The sequence below is a fragment of the Lissotriton helveticus genome, chromosome 8 (assembly GCF_964261635.1).
Source record: "Lissotriton helveticus chromosome 8, aLisHel1.1, whole genome shotgun sequence".
Taxonomy (NCBI): Eukaryota; Metazoa; Chordata; class Amphibia; order Caudata; family Salamandridae; genus Lissotriton; species Lissotriton helveticus.
The window spans coordinates 831,936,688-831,949,750 of NC_136069.1; the positions used below are offsets into that span (position 1 = coordinate 831,936,688).

Sequence of the window (13,063 nt, forward strand, 5' to 3'; positions counted from 1 at the left end):
GTCGTCACCCCTGCTGACAGCTTTTTGATCTTATTTCAATAATGCACATAAAAGGTGTTTTAACTTATTTTCTACCCACAGCATGGCATTTTTTAATCATATACTTTAATGGCAGCCTGGTTTGAGATTACGTTTTATGCCTTGCATAGAGACGTTTGAGGGGCCTGGGTGTAGGCTTTAAAAAACGAAACGTGCTGCATGTGTTTGAATGTGTTATGAAGTGGGGCAAATGTCCACCCGGCGCTATTTTAGCAACTCCTGAATCAGAGTAGAGCAAAAATATGTTTATGCTTGGAAATCCTACTTTCAGAATTGCTTTAGATTCTCGAAAATTAGCCAAAACTGCACTCTACAAGCATGTCTGTGATTAAAAAGGCTCTTACATCCCTCTATGTTTTTCTAGTGAGTTTTCTGATGACAAGAGACAAGGGGCCTTATTTATGAAAAGTGACGCATCGCTGCGTGAAAACAGCGATGCGTCACTTTTCACTGCGCTCTCCCTGCGACATGATTGATGCGTCATATTTATAATATGACGCATCATGTCGCAAGGAGTTACAGATACGTCAGTATTTCTGACGTATCTGTAAGCGCAAAAGTCACGCATTGCTGGGGTGTGTCACAAAAGTGACGCAACTCCAGCAAAGCGTCCTTTCACATGGGGAAAGCCCCATGTGAAAGGGCTTGCGTCAGTCTTACGCCTGCTGTGAGGCAGGCGCAAGATTTTGACGCAACAGCGTCCTAAAAGTGACGCAGTGAAATCTCATAGATTTTACTGCGTCACTATTACGAGGCTTTTTGCGTGTGAACGCCCCCTCTGCATACATTATACCTGACGCAGGTATAATGTAGCGCAGGGGTTTAGAAAGTGACGCATCTACGTAGATGCGTCACTTTGTAAATATGGCGCAACAAGGCGCATTGTTTACGCCACTGGTGCGTCACAAAAAGTGACGCACCGGCGGCGTAAAAGGCACGCATGGCCTCATAAATGAGGCCCAAGGTTTTCGTGATGGGGCCAGTAACAGAGGTCATCAGTGCTATCAGGATTATGAGATTCAAAATAAATAGGTTGATTTCATGCCTTTCAGCCTAAAATGTTCAGTTCCTGAATGCAGGCGATATATTATGGTTAAATACTAGTGAGCAATGAGCAATGAGTAGTAACCAGGGAAATAGGGACTGGGACCACAGATTCTGCATTACCTCCTCGTCAGACCTCCCTGTCACAGTCAATACCGAAAGAGCAATAGCTCCTCCCCAGAACTTCCAAGCAAAACTCCCTTAGCCCATCCCTACCCTCCAGGCCACTCCCACATCCTGTGGCTCATAACCTCAGACCCACGTCTGCACATCTTGTTGTTTTTTTCTACAGACTAGTCTGGGCAAGACTCTCTATGGGGTACCTGAAGCCTCCTGTTCCTTTTCAGGGGAGTGTGTGGCGGTCTGCGCGAGCGACCGTTGTGTGGGTGTTTAACTTTGGATCCCTGCTATAGCGGGAATGTGTGATCTTTGCCGTGCTGCCTCTTTACCCTCATTACCTACTGGGGCTTCCTTGGGGAGTTCCACCCTTCCAAGTTCGGTCCTTGCTGTAGCTTGATCACCTCAGGGGGTTGTGTGTTTTAGGCTTATGGCCAGGGTTGGATTGGGAATAAAAATCGGCCTGGGTGCGCTAAAAAAGTGGCCCACATTTGCATATTGTCTGTCCACAAAACCCTGCTTCAGAGAAGTTTTATAAAAAAAAAAAGGGGAGTTATAAAAAAAGCACAGATTAGTTTACACTGGTGAAACACACCTGAAAACAAGTGAGGCCACTTCTGCTCAGGCCCCATGCCCCCGCCCAATCTGCAAATACCAATGAACCGGCCCAGGAGAGAAAGAGAGTGACACCTCTGCCCGTTCCTAAATGGGAGGTAATGGATGACTATATACTTCCAAAAAAGCCACTCAGGCACCCACTGGGCCACCCAAATCGGCCCCCCAGTCTGCAAAAAAACCAGCCCAGAGCTGAAACGAAGACACCGGCCCCGCGTTACCAATCCGATGCTGCTTATGGCGGTGGCTTTCTCGGCACGCCTGGGGCGAGGTAGGACGGCTCCTCCTCTGGGGAGGAGGGACGCTTGGCAGGGCAGTAACCGTTACGGGTGAGGGAGTGGGTCCCGTCAGGTGCGGGATCACGCTTTTTTATTTGGGGGCTTGGTGTCTCATAAAGGGTTAGCTTGGCACCTGCTCCGTCGAGACAGCGAACACCGGTGAGTCTTTTTTTGATTCGGTATGCTGCTGGTCTCTACAAAAAAAGTGAATGAGTGAGGGAAGGCTCCTTGCCAATTTTCCCGCTAGCCTGGAACTGTGCTAGGATGGTGCTTTTTAGGGCTCCTGTTACATGTTTTTCTGCTGGAGTCGGGTTTCTTACACACTCCGGGTGGCTAAGAGTCACTGTGGCCTGCTGGATAAGGTTATACACTCTCCCCCTAAAGGTTATGGGTTCAAATCCTGGAGTTTCACAGGTTGTGTGTTCTTAGTCAAATATAAAGGCTATCTTACTTTCTTTATAAATACTTACTTGATGTTTTCCCAGCGTTGCTGGTTGGCCTGCTGGTATTCATCGGGGGCTCTGCCACAGGCCCTTCGGACCTGGGCCTGTTTTGGTCATTGGTTTTGATAGGGTTTGACAGACTCTGCTTGGCTGCGTTCTGGGTCGGCCTCCTGGCCTGTTGTAGATTGGCTGGGTTCTCAAAGGGCTTCCTCGGATTGGCCTTTACAGGGCCATTTATTGATTGGGTGTATATATAAGGGGTGTGTACTTCTCTGACCATAGTTCATCATGGATGGTAGACGGTCAGAGATGAATGGGCTCCAGGGAGAAGAGGAGGTGGTGTTTGTTGGGCCTTCTGCTGCTCCTTCCTTGTCTGATGTGCAAATAAATTATTGAAGCCACTGTGGCTGCGGCTTTTCTGACCAGGGAGCCCAAGGGGCCTAAAAGGCAGAAGTTGGATGCCTCTGCAGTCCCTGTTCCTGATGACGAGTCAGATGAGGAGGTGAAGGGCTGCTTTGTCCAAGGGGCAGACCTTCACAGTATTCTGCGACATGTACTTGACAATGTAAGAGGTTCCCTGAACCCATGTAAGGTGAAGAGTCGGAGGTCTTTTTCGCCAATTATCAGAAAAGGGAGTCTGAGTGCCTTCCTAATCATAAATCAGAGAGTAATGTGGTGGAAGGGGAATGGATGGATATTGACAAACGTACCTTTCCGCGGTTTCTGGCTAAAATGTATCCTTTGCAGGGTTTCTCGGAGGAGGTTCCATCCGTGGTGAAGGTGTATTCCCTGCTGGCGGGACTGGCATCTTAGAGCCTGGTGGTTTCCGAGGATGCCGTTCCCTCTGATCCAGGGGACAAGAGGGTTGAAGGGGCTTTAAAACGGTCCTTTGTGGCCTCCAACCTTGCGGTTTTACTGCTGCTTACACAAGCTATCTGGTGCAGTCTCTTCTGAAGGACTGTCAGGGTATTTCAAACCAGATGTTACAGGACAAGGATCCCTCTGAGTCTTTGTCAATGTTGGAACAGCCATTGCATTTCCTGGCTGACTTGTCCTTTGATTCCCTTAGTGCTGCAGCGGCTGGGGCCTCTGTGTCTGCTAGGAGGCAGTTTATGACGTAAACTTTGGAAAGCGGAGGCGCCGCAGAAGGCTGCTCTCATGAAAATTCCGTTCACGGGCTCCGAACTATTTGAGGAATCACTGAAGACTTTGATTAAAAAGACGGTAGAGGACAAAAAGTTGTTGGCTCCGGTCTGCCCTTCACAGAAAGGAAAGTTTGCTGGTTATTAGAGGGCTTTTGGACAAGCATTTCAATCAAAGATGGCTGCTCAGCCCTTTTGTGGTAGGAGACGTGTCTCTAAAGAAATACCCTTTGGGTAATATCACACAACCAACATAGATTTTGTCAAAAACACTTGTGCCACACCAATAGGATGAACAAAGAGGAAATGTAAAAATAAAATATTAAAAATATACAATTTATTCAAGAAATAATTAAAAACATGTCAAGCACCATTTAAAACATAATCTAACCCCATCATCAATACATTTCTAATTAATTAGAGAAAACAGAAACATTTCATTAAAAAACATATACAAAAACAATATAAAATTATGAAAAATGGGAAAAACATTAAGGAAAAAGTATTCCTATTAGAAGAGGGAGAATACAGTAGTCAAAACAGAGAATTCTGATTTAAATGTTGAGTTTAATTCAGAATGATTGTCTCCACAGACTTAAAGTTAAATCCACTCGTATGGGCATCAACGCGTTTCGGTGGGCAATTGATTTACAGCCAACACCTTCTTCAGGAAAACATATTTAATTCCCACTTTAACATATTATGATCTTAAATCCTGGGGCTGAAGAGACCTCCAGTGCTAAACCTTTTATTATAGGCAGTCTGTTAATATCTCTATCGACCTTGCTGGTCCTGTAAAAAGTCTTTATAAGAGGTCACTCAGTGTTGTTTACACTGACAGCCTTGGAGTTCAAGTACAATCTAATAATGCGGCAAGAATATCAGAAGCGCGTGGTCCAAATCCCTTCCACGTTTTGAGAAACACAATAATCCCAACGTGTGTTAAAATGCAGTACCACCAGCGCTCTGTGTGAATAAACGTCGGGCACACTGTGCATACGCCTCCAGCGATAATAGAATGCAAGCAAAACAGGGACGTGGCCAGGGTGTCCCTTCCTTCCACAAGTCCTGAGGTCAGTCAGGTGCCTCCAGTTCTGCGGGTCCTTCCAAATCATGACTATGTGTGGGGTTCGGAAGGGGCTCCGGTTGGGGATTGCCTCTGGCTTTTTTTTTCCGGTCTGGGAAGAATTCGTCTGAGATCAATGGGTCCTGCGTGTCGTCATACTGGGATATCAGATAGCCTTTGGGGTTCCGCCAGGGGATGTTTTCCAGGACACCCGTATTCCCAGATCTCCGGTTAGATGTCAGGCTCTTTTGAAGGGGGCTCAGGACCTGGTTTCCAAAGGGGCTGTGGTGAGGGTGCCTGTGAGTCAGCAAGGTCGGGGGTTTGCTCATCCTGTTTCCGATACAAAAACCCAATGGGGACTTCCGTCCTGTTCTGGATCTGAAGGCGGTGAAATTGTGCATCCTTCATCGATCCTTCAAAATGGTGTCTCTACAGATGATTCTGCCCTTCCTGTTCGTAGGTGATTTCCTGGCTTCTCTAGATCTCGGGGAAGCCTACTTTCATGTGCCGGTGAGTGTGGCTTCCCAGAGGTTTCTGCGGATCTGTGTGGGTGTCAACCATTACCAGTTCCAGGTATTGCCCTTTGGTCTCTCTGCCTCCTCTAGGGGTGTTTACTAAGGTGTTAGTGCCCTTGGTGGGGTTGTTGCATGCTCAAGGGATCCAGGTATTTCCGTACTGGTATGACTGGTTGATCTCTTCCTCTTCTTTCATTAAGGCTCAATCACATACCAGGTAGGTCTGCCGGCTCCTGCAGCTGTTTGGGTGGATTCTGAACTTGGAGATGTCCCATCGGTGGCCCACTCGGGACCTGCAGTTCATGGGGGGGGGGGAGGGTGTCTTCAAGCTGGGGAAAGTTTTTTTGTCGGAGTCTTGCCGACTGACTCTGGTGCGCGAGCTGAGGAAGGTGTTGGTCTCCCCAACTTCCATGGCTCGGCAGTGATTTCAGGTTCAAGGGTTGATGTCTGCAACCGTACTGATTGTTCCTTGGGCTCGGTTGCACTTGTACCCTGTGGTGAATCATGTTCTGGGACATTGGAGTCCGGGGTCGCAGAATTGCGAACAGTTGATTCCGGGGGGGGGTGGAAATTTCCCAGGAATTGTCCTGGTGGCTGGAGGATCAGATCCTTTTTCAGGGCTTTCCCTTTGTGTCCCAGGAGCGATTGGTGCTAACTATGGATGCCAGGGAGCTGGGTTGGGGGGCAGTGTTGGCCCAGGAATCGGTTCAAGGATCTGGTCTGAAAAGGAGGCAGGGATGTATTCAAATTGGAGGGAGTTGAAGACGGTGCAGTTGTCATTGACTAATTCTCTTCCTTGGGTCCTACAGCGGGATGTGCTGGTGAGGATAGACAACACAGTGATGGTGTGTTATGTCAACCACCAGGGGGGTGCCAAAGTGGCTTCCCTCAACTTGTTAGTTCAACAGATTTGCCGGTGGGCAGAGCTGAACTTGTTGTCTCTGAAAGCTTTGCATCTGCTGGGGGTTTGGAACTTGGAGGCAGATTGCTTGAGCAGGTTGTTTTCCTCCCTGTCAGAGATGTGCTTGACGCCGGAGGTGTTTGGGGAGCTGATGATGAGATTTGGGGTTCAGGGGTGGACCTGTTTGCTGCCCCGGACAAAGCCTTGAAGGAGCAATTTTGCTCTCTGGTTCGGTCGGACTTGGTTTGGAAAGTGGATGCGTTATCCTTTTGGTGGGATAGGGGCTTGATGTATACCTTTCCTCCGATTGCCTTGATTCCGAGGGTCCTGCTGAAGGTCAAGTTGGATCAGGCGTCTGTGATCCTGGTGGCACCTGCTTGGAGCTGGAGTCCTTGGTTCCCTCTGTTGTTGCGGTTAGCAGTGGACCCTTGCAGCCCATTGCCAGTGGTTCCTTGTCCCCAGTTGTATCCTCCCCGTCCAAGAATTGTCTTGTCCACTTCCATCAGGCAGGTTGGCTATTGAGAGGATTAACCTTGTGGCTATGGGGTGTTCTCCTGACTTGGCTCTGTTTGTTCAACAATCCCAGTGCCCTTCGACTCTTAAATCCAATGCTCGGCATTGGGTATCTTTTCAGGGTTGGTGTTTGGATCGGGGCTGGTCGGCTATGGAAGTGGATCCTGTGGGTCTCTTGGATTTCCTGAAGGATGACTTTGACTTGGGTCTGACTGTGTTCTCCTTGCCCGCTCAGTGGGTGGCGGTGAGGGCCTTCCGGGGTCCGGCCTGTGCTTCTGTTGTCCTTTGGTGTCCCGGTTGTTGAGGAGTTTTTTCCTCATAAAGCCCATGGTAAAGTCCTTTACTCCTGGTTGGGATCTTCCGTTGGTACTAAGAGCTTTGCAGTCTGCTCCCTTTGAACCTCTGGAGGAGGTGTCTCTATGTTTGTTTTCTAACAATCACAGTGGTTTTTCTTGTCGCAATTACCTTGGCCCGAAGGATTGGGGAGTGTTGCTGTGTTCTGAGCCCTTTTTGCGTTTTTTTCCGGATCGGATCGTTCTTCGGCCTGATTCTTCCTTTGTTCGCAAGGTCCCTTCCTCGTTCCACTGCTCGGAGGATCTGGTTCTGCCTGTGTTCTGTCCTCAGAGGATGACATGCGGCTGCACTGTAAGGATGTGAAATGGGCTTTTGAAGTGTACTTAGTGTGTACTTGGCCTTTTTGTAAGGTGGATTCCCTTTTTGTGACCTTTGGCCTCGTGGGTCAGGGTCTGAAGCCTTCTGGTGCTACACTCAGCCGGTGGCTGAGGTGGGCTGAGGTGGGCTGTGGGGGTGGTGTGTGAGGCTAGTGGGGTGCTGGTGCCTGGGTCGGTGCAAGGGCAATCAATTCGGGGTATGGCTGCTCCCTGGGCTTGTTTTCAGTGGGCGTCTGTGGCTGAGATCTTCAAGGCTACTACTTGGAGTGGACCTCACACCTTTATGTCCCATTATCGTTTGGTGGTGGGTAGGACAGAGTCGGCTGGGCTTGGGAATGCTGTGCTGCATTCTGTTCAGGTGGTGTGACTTTCTGCTTGTGCTAAAAAAGTCTGTTTTCTACTCTATGGTGAAGCCAATTCTTGCTTTGGTATCTGCTCGTGCGGCATTGACTGTGATGGGGAGGTCTGACGAGGAGGTAATGACTGGTTACTTACTAATAATATTCATTACTCTGAGTCGTAGACCTCCCTGTCGCAGTCCTGGTTCCCATCCCTCCCTCCCTGTTTGGCTTCTTGTGCTTGGGGGTACAGGATGTGCTGACGTGGGTCTGAGATTATGAGGCACAGTATGTGGGAGTGGCCTGGAAGGTAGGGATGCGCTAAGTGAGTTTTGCTTGGAAGTTCTGGGAGAGGAGCTGTTGCTCTTGCGGTATTGACTGTGACAGGGAGGTCTAGGATTCGGAGTAATTAATATTACCAGTAAGTAACCAGTCATTATTAAAGTGACCCCAAGGGTTCCACTTGTAATCCACGTTCAGGGTTACCAAATCCCTGGCAATCCAACCGACTCTGTGTTAAAGATGCCCACTTCGTCGAGATGCTGCAGGTGAGTGGAGAGGCTAGAGGGCCTGTTCGGAGACATTCACAATGAGACCTTAGGTGAAAGAGAAAAAAAAAGGCGGTAATATCAAGAAGCACTGTGCTCCACAGACGGAGGCCCAGTGACGCAGCTTAATGTGCATACATTTGACTAACATTTTATCACAATACTGCATTCCAACAGATTTACTCGGGGCATTGTGCGAGTCATGATGCCTTTTCTCTTAATTCAGCTCTCTCTCTCACCGACGAAGTGTGTAAATTAATTGAGCTTTGCAAACGAAACTGCATACTTGCTTTACACATAGAAGCGTTTCCGACTAATGCTTGTTGTGATGTTTACTCTGAAAAACATAGATTGCCAAGGTTTTGACATTCTAATTATTGTTATCCCATAAAACAGAGGTATTTCTTCATCGCCATGTATGTTCATGTTTTTATCCGAAGCCTGTTCCATGGAAACAGCAGCCGACTCGGAAGGTGTCCACACAAACACCGCTCGCTCCTATTCACCGCGCTTCGCAATATTGGTTCGTAGGTCGTCGCCATCAGCGGTGGTGGAAATGACGCACCATTTACTTAAGGCGAAATACTGGAGGCAAATCACATCTAAAGACCGTGGTGTGCTGCACACGGAATCAACTAATTTAAATTTTTTTGCTTCGAAGAAGCGGCATCACTTGTTAAAAATAATAGCTATTTTAGGCTTCAAATGAGGCTTGGCAAATTAACATGTTGAGGGCGTGAACATAAGCATCACTAATGCTCCTGGTTGAGGAGAATTTGCATAAAACCGTTGAAGAGACTGCACATTCTTTTCCCATCGTTTGTGATGGCTTGAATATATAACTGGCGCATGCGTCATGGGAAGGCGTTTTGAAAGTGAATGATGATTCAGAGACACATGTTTGCAAAGCAGTGACGTGGCAGACGGTGTATTCAGAGATAATATGGTAATATTGGACTTCTTTAGGCAGTTTATTATAGAGCGCCATGCTAGGAAAGCACACTGCCAAAGTCAGCAGAGAAATTAGTAAACAAACACTAAATTCAAACTGATTGAATTTACACATTTTAATGAGATTTCTTTCTTCCAACCATTTGAAGACCACTTGCCACCTTATTTTTTGGATTGACTGGCTTAACTGACCTTTGCTTTACGTGGGATAGTAATAGAGAACAGAATCATTTTATTTATAATTTTGTAATAAAAAGCAGATCATATTAAGAATGATTCTGAATAGTCTTCTCAGTGATGGAAACTTTATGGAATTCCCCTTTACCCTTACCCCCTTCCCCTCTACACTTCACTTATCTCGTTCTCTATGCTCCTGTAATTGTTTGTCTAGCTACTGATGTAAATTGAAAGTGATGTAATCTTGTAACTTTGTGGAACCTAATGTAAAGCGCTCTGATATCTCCGGGTCTAGCCAGCGCTATATAAAACTCTTAAAATAAATAAATTCTAAAACGGTTGCATTGGCGTGACAGACTTTGAACTTAAAGAAGGAAATTGTTATGCGCCACAGGTCATGCCCCCCAGTAGTGCTTCAATTTCAGTGCATAATGCTTCACTGCATATTGGTGCCATCATAGCACACTGATCCTCCTTTAAGCAAATTGGTGCTGCCTCCCTGCAAATAGCAGCTCTATTACTGTAAACTAAGTAGCCAACATGAAATGTCGAGATATTCATTATTTGTAGAAATCTTCATCATTTTTTAATGAAAGATTTCTTCTTGGGTGTGTCCAAGATGGTGATGGAGTAGAGCTCCTCTGACAATTCGCCCCCAGCCTGGAAAGTTGATGACCCTGCCCACCTGTCAGTCCCACCATGGAGACTCACCAATGCAACAGGTCCATGCACCTGCACCCACCAACAGCTGCGCGGAGCCAGCAGAGGAAACAACTTGGGCAGAGAGCGGTTGCCCTGGGGACAAGGAATCTGCGGCTGCGGTAGCTGAAGCCCTGTGTGGACAACCCACATAATCCTGACGAGTTATGGTGAGTCACGCAAGTGAGAACCACCCCCTAGCAGACTGACGAATATCTTATAGCCCGTGGCGAGGATCATCGTCATGGCAAGAAAAGCGCTTTCCAGTTCACACATGGACTAAAACAGTAAGGAGGTGAGGAGCCCTATGAGCGGTAATGCAGGAGTTGGCTGGCGTAGAGCTGACGACCCCTGGTGTGCAGGACAGAGTGGAAGCAAGACCAGGAAGAAGCTCCACCACTGGAGGAGAGAGGTCACCCGGTAGCAACGTACAAAGAAGTCAGGAGGCCTCATGGCTTCGCAGGCAGCACCCATGTACCCGCTAGCCCCAACAAGCGAGAATCATCCGCTCGCTGAACATTGAGCAATTTTCAACCACAACCGATAATATTTCCCAAAGACAGAATGAGCACACCACAGATTATATAGTGGTGACAGTGATAGGCAGCAAGGGCCCCTGTGTGTGGTTCTTGGGGTCGGTGCCAGAGGGCCAGAGTGACCTACTAGACCACAGAAGCGAGATACCCCCAGAAGTAACGATTACCAAGTCAGACGGCCCCCCTTCATCCATATCAGCCTAATTCAGCTGGAGGTCTCTTGTTAACTTGTCATGGGCCTCTAATGGGACCCGGATGGTGTGTCAGATCTCAGCACCTTGTACATCCTCTTAGGGTGACATACATAGTGGAGTGGGGGCAAAGTAGGGTGCCTCATTGACCTGAGATATATGCCCCCTCAGCCTGTTTGTGCAGGGCGACCAAGTTTTTGAGGGGGCAGTGGAGCACTTGCCTTGCCATACTTGGATCCCACAAATTTATGCTACAAAAACTAGCACTGCATCCTGGCCACCTCCTTCATGAAAATAGCACCCACCAGGCCCCTTAACCCAAGAAGCAGCTGTTGGGACAATGGGGCCGGGTCGATAGGTTCTCTAAATACTGATAAGCTAGCAAGGATCTGTTTTCCAGGGAGCAGAAGGGTGCCAGCTGACTGTTGGGGTCTAACTGCTTCAAAGTCCCCTATGGCCTTTACTCGTCAACAAAGTGGCACACACAAAAACAAAAGGAAAGCAACTTGAAGGACATTTGCACTAAATCTGTCGCTAAGAAACACAGGCCACACAAACACCAGGAAAATCATAGAGGGGCAGACATGAGGCTCCCCAGAGACTCTTTCAAGGAACCTTTGAGGCACCACTCACTCTCTCTTCTATGGAAAACCTGTTTGCCAAACTCGGGAATTACTTCACAACTCTGCGGGAGCACAGCTCAAAAGACCTGAAAGAGATGAAAAATAAAAAGGGGGAGCTTGGACAACATATTCTTGTGCTATAAGATGCCACAGACGGCAGCGAAGACATGCTAGAAACCTTCAGAAGAGGAGTGTTGGACATCCAGGAGTAATATATCGACCTCCAATGGCACCATGAAAGTCTTGAAAATAGATCTAGATGTTCAAACATCAGATTAAGGGGGGGGCATGAAGCAAAGGGGGCATTGAAGGCTATGTCAAGAGACTACTCTTCCAGGTACAATAGGACCTCGCTAAAGCGGATATCCAGTTGGACAGGACTTATTGCGCGGGATGCACATCCAAGGCTGGACAAACCCCAAGCCATCATCACCCGCGTCCGACACTTCAGGCAGAAGCCAGTCTTTATGACGGCAGTTGCTCCACAGGCCTGATCTCCTTTGAAGGAGTGAATGTTTGGCTCTATCAAGTATTACCCCCTTTACCTTGCAAAATCACGAGCTCCTCCAGAAAACAACTACATTCCTGAGGGAGGGAGGAATTACATTTACATGGGGCACTTTTACCATCTAATTTTCTTTTGCAAAAATGAGACTCATGCTATTTGCACCCCTCTGAAGCTTTACCACTACTAGGCCTGCCAGAGCTACCCGGGGGGTTCGCTTTCCTAACCTCAACTCTATGGTCCGATAGTGACGCTCTTGGCAGCCAACAAGGAAGGTGGATCCCAATCCCCCTAAAAAGTCATCTCTCTACCCTCTCAGAAAGAAAAAGAAAGGAAAACGGTCACAGATAAACTATAGACAGAGAATGCAGAGGGAGAGAGCAAAGTCTGCCGCCTGGGTGGGCAGAGGACCCTCAGGGCAGCCAGAATCCTGAGAGACTGTGACCACTACCCAGCTGAATTACAGACTGTGGTTGATTTATTATACATAAAATGGGTAGGGGGTGGTGCACCTCATCTAACTTGGCATCTGGGCCTTAGGGACAAGCAATTGACAGACCCAAAAAAAAATGGCACATATAGGGACCCATTGGAAGTTACAGACAAAAATCTAGGGCATGTAAAATATGGCGGCAACTGTTTCTGACAACACAACAACTCAAGGCTCTACATATGTACAAAGCTGACCAATCACCGCTACCTCTGCCTCAGCGGTAGTATAAGGGAGGAAATAAAGCTGGGAAGTTGTTTACCTGTAAACTACAAGCCAAAACCTGTAATGGTAATATTGAACAAATCACCAATGCCAGGGGCAAGCTACTGAACACAGATGAAGACATAGCACAAACCATTTGCAACTTTTACCCTAACCTCAACAATGCTTATTCACTACTGGAGGAGAATATAAAGTCAAACTTCGCTCCCACCCTAACTCCTGTGGTAACACAGCAACAGGCTAAAATACTAAAGACAGACATCCTGATAGAAAAAGTGATTACGGGAAGAGCTAAATTGCAAATCAATAAACCCCTGGCCCAGAGACGGTTACGCTCCCCTCTCTTTCAAGACTTTCTGTACTTTCATTGGACCAATTTTAACTAGATTCTGAAACACTTTCCCATCTATGGATTACTTCACTGATACAATGAAAG

General features: G+C 47.5%; 1 protein-coding gene across 1 annotated transcript in view; it reads right to left on the bottom strand.

Annotated features, from left to right (window-relative positions):
• The window catches only part of GLRA2 (glycine receptor alpha 2), an 819,827-nt gene that overhangs the window by 745,390 nt on the left and 61,374 nt on the right, over positions 1-13,063 (bottom strand). The gene's annotated exons all lie outside the window — the stretch shown is intronic.